This window comes from Carlito syrichta, unplaced genomic scaffold (assembly GCF_000164805.1).
Source record: "Carlito syrichta isolate Samal-C Ts95f unplaced genomic scaffold, Tarsius_syrichta-2.0.1 Scaffold316187, whole genome shotgun sequence".
In the NCBI taxonomy this organism is placed as follows: Eukaryota; Metazoa; Chordata; class Mammalia; order Primates; family Tarsiidae; genus Carlito; species Carlito syrichta.
Genome location: NW_007260283.1, coordinates 282,825 through 294,955, shown reverse-complemented (window position 1 = coordinate 294,955; position 12,131 = coordinate 282,825). Strand labels below are relative to the sequence as shown.

The following is a 12,131-nucleotide window of genomic DNA, read 5'->3' as shown; positions in this document are numbered from 1 at the left end:
GTTCACAGGTTCAAGATCAGCCTGGAAGATGGTGAGAACTCATCTCTACAATAAAATTTTAAAAATTAGCCAGACATGGTAGTACATGCCTGTAGTTCCAGCTACTTATAAGGCTGAGGTGTAAGGATCACCTGAGCCCAGCAGGCAAAGGCTGTGGTGGCCATGAGTGTGCCACTGCACTCAAGCCTAGGCGAAAGAGTGAGACTCTTGATTTAAAACAAACAAACAAAAAAGAAAAACAGAGCCATGTAAAGGGATTTGGTGATATTAGGTGGTCAAAGTAAGCCTTACAGCAAAAAAATTACATTTGAGTAAAGACTTCAAAAATTTGAGTTAGCCTGCAGATATCAGAGAGAAAAGCAATTCAAGCAACAGGAACAGGCTGGGCAAAGGCTTTAAGGCAGAACATGCCTACCATGTTCAAGGAAGGACCAAAAAGTCAGCATGGTTGAAGGATGCAGCTCCAATAGGCTACTGCAAAGACCTTACCTCTTACACTGACCCAGAGAGGAAGCCATGTCTAAGGAAATCAACAGTGGGAGACAATTTAAAGCAGCCATGAATAAATAAACATTTGCTCTTCTGAAATACTTTTAGCTATGAAAATAGAGAAACGTGCACTGCTTTAATATAAAGTTTTGAACAAGAATGGGCAATTTATGAACAGTTCATCTTATTCATCAACAGTAGATCACATTTCAAAAGCCAAGATACAAAGAAGGTAGATACTTTCCCAGAGTCACACAGCTGATAAATGGCAGAGAACTTCAAGCTCAGGCAGCCTAACACTGGAACCCTTGCTTTTTAACCATTATGCTATACGATTCTCCACATCCCAATTCCTCTTCAAATACTCATAGCACTGCAGTATAACTTATTTTCCCCACATATACTATATTTAATTCCCATACGTACCTTATTATAGAATTATATATCAAAAAGAGCCAGAAATGGAATATGACAATTCAAAATATGAGGAGAAAAAAACAAGCAAAAAAACTACTAGTATAGCATTTGACTTACAAGAATGTGCTCCTAGAGTTTCTAGCTATGAAATTAAAGTAAAATTAACATCCAATTGAAGTTACTTTATATGTAACTGACTCTGTAGTCACTGAGTATAAAAAATGGTATAAAAGAAAAAATCTGAATATAAAATTTAAAAGCAATTGCCAAGAAGAAAATGGCCCTCTCTTTCACATGAAGTTATACTATCCATGCCTTACAAAAATATGAAGAGTGTAAATGATGCTCCTCTAAGTATATTCTAAAAACCCAACAGTATAAATAGAAACAAAGGAAAGAAAGACTATAAATAAGTGGTTTCATTCTTCTAACTGACACCAACCTAATCTGAAAAGCATACTGATAAAACACTCAAAACAAATCCTACCTTATCTAATTCTTCTTTGAAATGATATTGCTACCCTCTACAATTCTTAAGTAAAAAGCTCATCGTTAAGAAAAAAGTACATTGTCATAGCAATTGTATACATCTAAAATGACTTACTTTAGTTGGTATTATTTTCTTTCAAAATAGGGCTTAAAATTAGCCACTGTCAGTGAAACAAAAAGCCAAATGTTGCCTTTCTCTGGGGCTTAGTAAGTGTTGAGATACTAATAACAAAAGTTGTTCACCACCTGCAAACCGGAGTAACCCCTAAAGACCGACTTGGCTATCTGGGCATGGTTTGTAACTGAAATAAAACTGCTGCTATGCAACTGCTCTCAGAAGCCACAGTGGGGGTAATAAGGGACAATGACTTGCCAGCATCCTAGCATTGTTGTTGTTCCCTTAAGACAGGGAGAAGTGGAACATGTCATCATCATCTTTCACACGAAAATACAGGGATGTGCAACAGAACCCAGCTTTAATTCTGTTTGAGGATTTTTCACATCAGCAACCACACAAGGGATTAAGGACAATATTATAGCAATTCTAAGTGATTATGTAATTTTAATGGTAGTTTCTTAGAATGTTATATGACTCACACAAAGGAAATGCCACCCTGTCAACTAGAAAAAACCCAGGTAAGAACTGTTTTCACTCTTACTTTTCAAGTTTTAGTTTAATTAGTAAATTAATCTCTATGTAGTTTGCATATTTTATCAGTTTATTTTATCATGGACAGTAATTATCCATGGCTGTGATATATAAATCATTCCTTTCCTTGCTATCCGAATATAATTTAGGAAATTGTAGATGTTCAATAAAAGTTAATTAAGATGCAATTGTAGAAAATTAACAAGGAAAAAGGAAATGTGAAGAGTAACTGAAAATGTTAAACTCTACTTTCCAGTTACATTTTACTTAGTTTTCTTCGCATTACTGGCAGTCCAAACAGGAAAGAAAATTCATGCTATCTCATGTAGACAAGAATAACAAAGCACCAAATACTTGCAAAGTGCTTTATAGCAAACAAGCAGTTTCAATGTTGGTAGTTTCTCTCCTAGTATTTTCTTTTTAAGCAAATTTAAGAGTCAAAGGGAAGGAGAAAAGGTTTTATTATAAATTACAATTGCTTTCCTAGCCCAGAGCCGATAAATCAGATTCTTTGGGAGTGGGACACAGTGATCTTCATTTCTTTTTTCTTCTTTTTTCGAGTTGGAGTCTCACTCTGTCACCCAGACTGGAGTGCAGTGGCACGCTCCCAGCCACCGCAGCCTCAACCTGCTGGGATCCGGCGATACTTCTGCCTCAGCCTTCCAAGTAGTTGAAACTACAGGCGCACACTACCGCACCTGGCTAATTTTTAATTTATTGTAGAGATGAGGTCTCGCCAAATTGCCTGGGGTCTCGAACCTGCAGGCTCAGGCAATCCACTTGCCTTGGCCTCCAAAAGTACTGGGATTACAGGCTGAGCCACTAAGCCTGGACTGATCTTCATTTCTAATAAGCATTCAGTGATTTGATTTTATTAAAAAAGTAAAATTTTAATTATGAAACTTTTAAACAAAGCATATAAATGAATAAACATATACTCATTAATCAGATCTAATCAATGGTAACATACTGATGTTATGGTATATGTAATTATATTAAAATATAAAATAAACATATTTATTAGACTATAATATTGTTGTCAATATAATAATACATTATAACATGTTAAAACGCATATTGCTATGTTAAGAATTGCTAAAGAGTCACATGGAAGACATCTAGCAAATCTGTTACTAACCTATTTTTTTTTTTTTTTTTTTGAGTTGGAGTCTCACTTTGTCGCCCAGACTGGAGTGTAGTGGCTGCTCCCGGCCACCGCAGCCTCGACCTGCTGGGCTCCGGTGATCCTTCCGCCTCAGCCTTTGGAGTAGCTGGAATTACAGGCATGCGCTACCACGCCCGGTTAATTTTTTGATTTATTGGAGAGATGAGGTCTCGCCTACCCAGGCGGGTCTCGAACCCGCGGGCTCAGGCAATTCACTCACCTCAGCCTCCCAAAGGTGCGGGATTACAGGCTGAGCCACCGAGCCCGGCTACTAACCTATCCTTTATCTTAGCTATTCATCCTCATAAATCTGTTACATTTCTTTTGATTATTATCTTTCTGTTAAACTATTTCAAGCCTTTTACTCTCAACTTATGTATATTATGTTTTAAAATAGGTTTTTTGAGGTCTAATATACAAAAATCAAAATACATTGTTACTGCATGTACATTTTGATTAGTTTTGACAAATGTGTACTGAACCAACACAGCTGAGATACAGAACATTTCCATCACCCACAAAATGTCTTTGTACCTTTCTATAGTCAATCCCTTCCTTTCACCCTCAGTCCCTAGAAAACACCAATCTGATGTGTCTTTATATTTTACTTTTCCAGAATGTCACATAAATAGGATTATGCAGCATGTAGTTTTCTTTAACCTAGTATAATGTTTTTAAAATTTATCCATGCTGTTGAGTCTTTTTATTGTGTTTGTGTCTTTTTATTTAACCATATAGGTTTAAAATTTGTTTATCCATTTGCCAACTGATAGGCATTCAGGCTGTTTCCAGTTTTGGGCTATTAAGAATAAATCTGCCATAAACATTTTGCTAACAAGTCTTTATGTGGAAATATGGTTTGGGAACCACTGAGTTGGAAATTCACAAATAAATTATAGAAAGAAATAACTTTTTTTTAAAGCAATTTTTTAAAAAAGGTGATGCTAATGATGTAGAGTGAGGAAAGGATATTGAGAAGGGACAGAATTTCTAATGTTTTTTCTTTTAGCTATGAAGTAATTTTAGATTCACAGAAAATTTGGAAAACCAGTACAGAGAGCTTTCCTTTGCCTAGTTTCCCCTAATGTTAACATCTCACATAACCCTGGCATAATTATAAAAAGCTCTAAGAAATTAACACAGGTACTGTACTGACCTAAATTACAGACCTAATTCTAATTTCACTAGTGTTTCCACGCATTAGTTTTCCATTGCCATTATAACATTTATTATCTTATCATTCTGGGTCAGAAGTCCAAAACAGGTCTCACCTGGCTAAAATCAAGGTGTCTGCATTCCTTTCTGAGGGCTCTGGGGGAGAATCTGTTTCTTGCCTTTTCTAGCTTTTATAGGCCACCCACATTCCTTAGCTCATGGACCCTTCCGCCATCTTCGAAGCCAGCAATGTTGCATCTCTGAGAAAGGTTCTGAGATTTTAAGGCTTCATATAGTGAGACTGAATCCATCTGGATAACCTGGGATAATCTCGTCTCAAGGTCTTTAGACTCAATCCTATCTGGAAATGTCCCTTTTGCCATGTAAAATAACATATTCTTTTTTATTTTGAGTTGAAGTCTCACTCTGTCGCCCAGACTGGAGTGCAGTGGCATGCTCCAGGCCACCGCAGCCTGCTGGGCTCTGGTGATCCTTCTGCCTCAGCCTTCCAAGTGGCCGGAACTACAGGTGTGCACTACCACACCCAGCTAATTTTTGATTTATTGTAGAGATGAGGTCTCGCCAAGTTGTCCAGGTAGGTCTCAAACCCGCGGGCTCAGGCAATCCATTCGCCTCAGCCTCCCAAAGTGTTGGGATTATAGGCTGAGCCACCGAGCCCGGCCTATAAAACAACGTATTCACAGGTTCTGTTTATTAGGATGTTGATATCTTTTGGAGAGGCATTATTCTACTTTTTACATATACAGAGGGTGCCGAAAAAAATGAATATACATTTTAAGAAAGAAACTGTACTATACTGTATTAAAATTGTAATACTAAAGGATGAATACAAGTCACATTTGACTTCTGCAATTACAAGAGGTGCTCAAAGTGGTTACTATCAGCATCTAGACACATCTGATTACGGCAAACATCTCTTAATATCTCTTAAAATGTGTATACTGTTTTTGGCATCCCTGTAGTTTATTTAATTACTCTTTTAGGAATGTATATATATATTGTTTCCAATATTTTGTAATTACAAACATTACTGCAATAAATAATCTTGTGCACATGCATTTTCATAATGGTGGAGGTGTATCTTCAGGTTAGATTCCTAGAAATAGGGTTATTGGGTAGAAAGTTAAATGAATATGTATAGTCTTACCAATCCCCTCTAGAAGGGTTGTACCAGTTTGCCTTCCCATCAGTAATGTATAAGAAAGTTTGTTTCCCACAACTTTGCCAACTGCAATTGTTGTCATATTTTATAGTTGTTTTTGGTCAACCTGAAAGGTGAATAGTATCTCTATGTTGTTTTATTTGTATTTCTCTGATTATAGTGAATTTCAACATTGCATTCATATGTTCAGAATGATTTTTATAGTTTTTTGGGAGAATTATCTATTCATGGTCTTTTTTCCTTCCACTTTTCTATTGGATTTTAGGAATTTCTCCAATAACTTTTAATAGTTCTTTATGTGTTCTAAATATTTTCACCCAGTTGTTTGGTTATCTTCTTTGACTTTTTTTTGCCATGCAATTAAAAAAATATTTTTAGTAGTCAATTTTAAAATTATCGATCCTTTTTTTAAAAATTGCCTTTAGCTTTTTGGTAACCATTTTAGAAAGCTTTCATCTACCTTAAGGTTAAAGAACTCATCTTTGTCTTCTAGTTGTATGCTTTATTTTTTTCACATTTAGAGCCCTAATTCATTTGGAGTTTATTCTTATGTAAGGCATGAGATATACTTCTAATTTTTATCATTTTCCAAATGGTTACTTGATTGTCTCTACATCATTTATTTCAAACATCAATTCCTCAGGAAACCATTCTTGATTTCTGTAATAGGACTTAGTCTCATTTCTGTTGTCTAAGATCTTTTGTTTATACTACTGTTTTGCTATGTCTTGATCTATAATTAGTTCTAGTCCTATTTTATATTCCCTACTGAATCTTAATGCCTAAAGACAAATAGGAAACAAATAAATTGAGCTCGTCTTTGTATTTCTGTAGTGCTCAGCACATGGTAGACTACTTAATATATATTTGCAGGATGCTAGTAATGATTAGCCTGAATTATTGAGAGAAGTTTGATTCATTCAAGAAAGCAGGGAAGTATCCAATACATCGGGGGGAGCAGGGAGGGGGATTATTAAAACCAACCAATTCTGGGGTTTAAAAAGGAAAAGCTTAGTATCTGGAATATCCACTTCCCTAGACCATCTCAGTTCCTGATAATGAGGTATATATTGATTTTCTTATGACTAACACCAACTGTGCTGATCTTTTCAAGTTCATAAAGTATGAATATTAAGGAAGACAGTTTTAAGGAATATAGTAATGAGAAATGATGGGTCAAAACTAAGAAAGGAACATTGCTCCAAAGTGACATCTATTAACCCACTGTACAGTCTCCCAAAGGTTATCATGGAAGTCTGAAAAAGCATTAGAAAATATAAGGTGGAGTCATTTTTTCATTGTCAGGGGAGATGGACTAGATGAATTTAATTGAAGTTCCCCATCTTTTATTTCTAGGACTCTTAGAATAACAGAATCGTAAATTGCTTTGGAGCCTATAAGTTATTTAAGAAAAATAAAATTCATACTGCCTCTGGTGAAATACAATGCACATATTTTATGATGCATAAATAGGTGAGCAAAAGGTATTATATAAAACAATGGAATTACTTTTTAATGATGTCTATCAGAATAGGACTTTTAAAAAAATACATAAAATAAAGGGGGAAGAGAGGAAGAAATACATGATGAAAATGATTTTATTAGGCATATTTATATTACTTCTAGAGGCTACTGCTTAAATGAACTGTTTCTAATACTGCAAAGTTTTTCCATTATGAATTTAGGCACCAAAATATTAACAAATTAGTCCTTAGTATACAGTCTCTTTTTATCTGCAAACCTCCAAAGATCTTAAAATATTCGTGTAATATCTCATTCTTATAAAAAAGAAATCAAAGGCCTTAGAGGAAGTCAAACAATTTGCTCTTGGCTATACAAGTGAGATGTTAGCTGAACATACAATAAAAAACGTAAGTTCTTATCATTCCTTCACATGATCTAGGTACAAATCCTTGAATGCTAATATTATGAATTCCTTGTTCTGTACTCTGATAGAATTAAAAAGGCAGAGTAACATAGGCCCTAAATCGCATGGTCAGAAGAGTCTATTTCAATTGTAGCCACCTGACTTTAATGGAAAGTGCTCCTGAGTAACAATGGTTTCACTAGCGGACAGCATAAGACATAAGCCCAGTTAGCTAGGACAGATCATCAGGTTTTGACCTTTACTTCTGCTGACTTTTCCCTCACTTATGTATGATGTATATATGCATATATTTATTTCTATTATTTTTAGAGTTGAGGTATTGCTATGTTGCCCAAGCTGGTGCACAGTGGGTATTCACAGTTGCCCTCCATCCTCACTATAGCCTCAAACTCATGGGCTCAAGTCATCCTCCTGCCCTGGCCTCCTGAGCAGATGGAATTACAGAAGCATGGCCTCATTTAACTTTTAAAGAACTGAGAGGCAGTCTTAATTCCTCCAAGTCCAATTGCACCTTGAATGAGAAGTTAGCTTAAGAAAGATGGTCCCCTGAGTTACTCTCATCGTTCTCACAGGTCTTCCACAGAAACACAACTCTTTCTACTCCCTACATTCCACTCTTCTTAATTCCACTTTACTCAACAGATTTATTGCAGACCCTTAAAAACAAACAAACAAAAAAAACCATGCACATTGATTAATTTAACACCACCAACTAATGAAGACGATCCTTTGGTATTCAGAGGTCAATGTGTATACACTGGGTCATCATGAATGCCACCCATATATTGAGTTTTCATAATCAGAACAGGAAAAAGAAAAGGTGAGTGCTGGGGTTATAAAATGAATAAGATAGTTCTGGTCTTCTAAAACAGTGGTTTCCAAATTATTTTAACTATATAAAATGAATCAAATATTACTGAGTGTGCATTCTTAATATGTTTACTTAAAAATATAAGAATTTTCTGGTGTATAACTATGACATATTCAATAACATAACAATTTTAAAAGTGAAATTTTAAAAAATCAAGCATGCTGGGCTCGGTGGCTCAGCCTGTAATCCCGCGCCTTTGGGAGCCTGAGGTGAGTGGATTGCTTGAGCCCGTGGGTTCGAAACCCGCCTGCGCAGCGAGACCTCATCTCTACAATAAATCAAAAAATCAGCCGGGTGTGGTAGCGCGCGGCTGTAATTCTGGCTACTCGGAAGGCTGAGGCGGGAGGATCGCCGGAGCCCAGCAGGCGAGGATGCGGTGGCCGGGAGCAGCCACTGCACTCCAGTTGGGCGACAGAGTGAGACTCCAACTAAAAAAAAAAAAAAATCAAGCATTTAATGTTTTCTTTCTGTACCCCAAACAAACTGTCTGTACATCCTCAGAAGTATATACAGCCCATTCTGGAGACCACCAATTAGACTATCACAGACAAGGAAAGGCAGCTGTACAAATAATAATCCTACTACAATAGTTACAACAGTTTCAGTGCTACAATAGTACTTTCCTATGAAGGTCAAGACTAATGTGGTCTAGAAGAAGTAAGGGGACACTAGAGCTGAGGTTTAAGGTTAGTGAATACTTTTAGGAAGAATGGAAGATGGACTTCCTAAGTAGAAATGTGAAGAGACCCAAGAAAACTTGTTTGAGGAACTCCTAGATTTGGTAAAGATAGAACTCAGGACTTAGCTGGGGGTAAGGATGGGGATATTGGGCATTAGGAGTCTTGAAGAGTAGTAAAGAACTAGACAATGAAAGGTTCTCTGTGCTAACTTTGGCTTTTATCATTCTATAATACAAATTCAATTTAAAAGGCTTCAGCAAGTGACTGGTGCTTTTTAAGTAAAAGCCAGTTCTGTCTGTATACATTCAAATGAGGGGAAGGAGGAGAGGGAAAAGAATGAGGAGAGTCGAGGTAGAATCCACTGTGCAAACCAAATGTGTGAAGTTGGTCTTGTTCATGGGCATGGAATCAGAGAGAGTTACTAAAAGACCATAAACAAGGGAGAGTTGAAATGCTCAGTTTAGATTTTAAGAGATCACTCTGGTAGCAGTGTGAAGGCTCAAGTAGGACCAGAGATGAGTTGAGTCCCTATTGTACAAGGCAGGACCTGCAGCATAATTAGAGGAGCTCAATGCAAAATGAAAATGCAGAGATACTGTTCAAAAAGCAAGAACGAGTCTCTCCTCATTCTTCTCCCTCTTCTCCTTCCCCTCTTGAAAGTCTTCAGACAAAGATGAAGGTACTAAACGAGGAAACATTTCCTTCTTCAATAGTTTTTCTTTCTGCTATGGTGCTTTTTATTGACTATTTAATGTCATACTCCCCGTATGCATCAGGAATACTTACAAATGAATGTAGACCTTCACATGTACCAGGGGCCCCAGCCTATGACTCAGCACATGGGTAGCCTTCTGGCTACCAGGTTCCCCCTTGCCAGCCACCAAACCTACATGCTGTGCCATCCTATGCAGGGTAGACAGGTCGAGCCAGGCTTCTTTCCTTCCCATGGCTGCTACTGCAGTTCACTAGGTACCTGGAACAGGGCAGGCAAGAGGCTTGCTCCCCCACCCCCCTCACCCCTACGCAGCTGTTGCCTCTGGCAGAGGCTTAGATTGCCCTACCAAGGCCTGCTCCAAGATACCAGGGGGTGTGCCACCTAATTGCTATCTTTCTCACACTTGTGCATATGATCCTGTCAGGGTCAGAGTGACAACTGTAGTTGGGTGAAGAGAGAAGGAAGTTAAATGGGGTCTAGGGGTGAGAAAGTGGGCAGTGGAGAATCCATTCTTGGAAGGCAGCAGGAGGTGGTCCTGTGCCCAAGGTCCTCACAAATACTCCACTGTCCCATTGGACTTCACTTACAAAACACAAATCTAAAGATCAATCATTAAGAATTTCAAGAGAATTAAACTCCATGCACAAGGCATTTCTGAGTGCAGGCCCTGTGTACTGCACTGGGCTCATGCTCATGAAGCCAACCTGGTACTATTTCAGGGAAAAAAATAACAAACACTGATGACTAAAGTTAGTAAATGACAGTAAGGCTAGTTAGTATAGAGGGATTAATTTGAAAAGAGACAGACAGGATCTGGTGACTCAATTTGAGAGAATGGAAGAGTATGACAGGCTTTTGGCTCTGGGAACTGAATGAATCTGTAGCACCACACAATTAGAAATTTAAGGGGGAAAGTTTTTTTTAAAAAAACAGTTAAGAGAATACAGTTTAAGCTGGGCTCGGTGGCTCAGCCTGTAATTCCGCGCCTTTGGGAGGCTACGGTGAGTGGATTGCCTGAGTCTGCGGGTTCAAGACCCGTCTGGGCAGCGAGACCTCGTCTCTACAATAAATCAAAAAATCAGCCGGGCGTGGTAGTGCATGCCAGTAATTCCGGCTACTTGGAAGGCTAAGGCAGAAGGATCGCTGGAGCCCAGCAGGTCGAGGCTGCGGTGGCCGGGAACGGCCACTGCACTCCAGTCTGGGCGACAAAGTGAGACTCCAACTCAAAAAAAAAAAAAAGAGAGAGAATACAGTTTAAGACAAGTTGAGTTTAAATTACTATGGGACACCAAGTCTCAGTAGGATACACAGGACTGTTTAGAAGAATGTTTGCCAAAACACCATCCTTTTCTATTTCCTGACTTGTTGATCTTTTATTTCATTGCTATACAAAAGTCATGAAAAGACTCTTTTAATATGAGATCTCAGCATCATCCCATTAAATGAGTCTACATATAAAACATAAGAATGCAGAGGCAGGTGGTTTCTTTCATCCATGCAAGCTCTGGCATGTCTCCGTTTCTCTTCTCTCTTCTTTCTCTAATAAACTTTGTTTGAAAGCTTAAAAAAATAAAAAATAAATAAAAAAAGATGCTGGGCTTGGTGGCTCAGCCTGTAATACCATGTTTTGGGAGGCTGAGGTGAGTGGATTGCCTGAGCCCACGGGTTCGAGACCCGTCTGGGCAACTTGGCGAGACCTCATCTCCACAATAAATCAAAAAAATCAGCCAGGTGTGGTAACACGTGCCTGTAGTTCCAGCTACTTGGAAGTCTGAGCAGTAGGATCGCTGGAGCCCAGCAGTCAGAGGCTGTGGTGGCTGGGAGCGGCCACTGCACTCCAGTCTGGGCGACAGAGTGAGACTCCAACACACACAAAAAAAGAATGCAGAGGCAGAGCTGGACTATATATTAAAAAGTCATACAATTTATTTAATAGATATGAACTTATGGAAGAAATTATAGAGTATACTACACACATAAGAAACAAATAACTCTTATGATACAAAATTTTGCTGGTCATTTGCAAAAAGTTAAACTTTATGACTTTTTTTCTCTATAGACTAAACATTATACTTCTATTTCTACATCCTTGAGTAAAAGTTTATGGTACTATCTTCTTTATAGTAGGCAAAGTTATGATAGTGTAAAAATTCAAATATGCAAGGTATCAGTAATGATTACCTAAAACAATGTTTAGAAAATAAGCAAATAAGTAGCCAGTATAAAATACAATGCATTTTGGTGTCCCCTTCCCCTCAAATATATTTAACTTAATGTACCCAAAACATTATTATTTCAATTTGTAATCAATATCTAAAAGTATTAGTAGACATTTTATATTCTTTTCAGAACTCAAATGATTCTACAAAAAAGATACCTGCACACGCATGTTTATTGCAGCACTATTCACAATAGCAAAAACATGGAACC

At 37.7% G+C, this 12,131-nt stretch overlaps 1 protein-coding gene across 3 annotated transcripts in view; it reads right to left on the bottom strand.

The window, feature by feature from the left end:
* Positions 1-12,131, bottom strand: part of RASAL2 (RAS protein activator like 2) — a 362,379-nt gene that overhangs the window by 69,278 nt on the left and 280,970 nt on the right. The window lies entirely within an intron of this gene.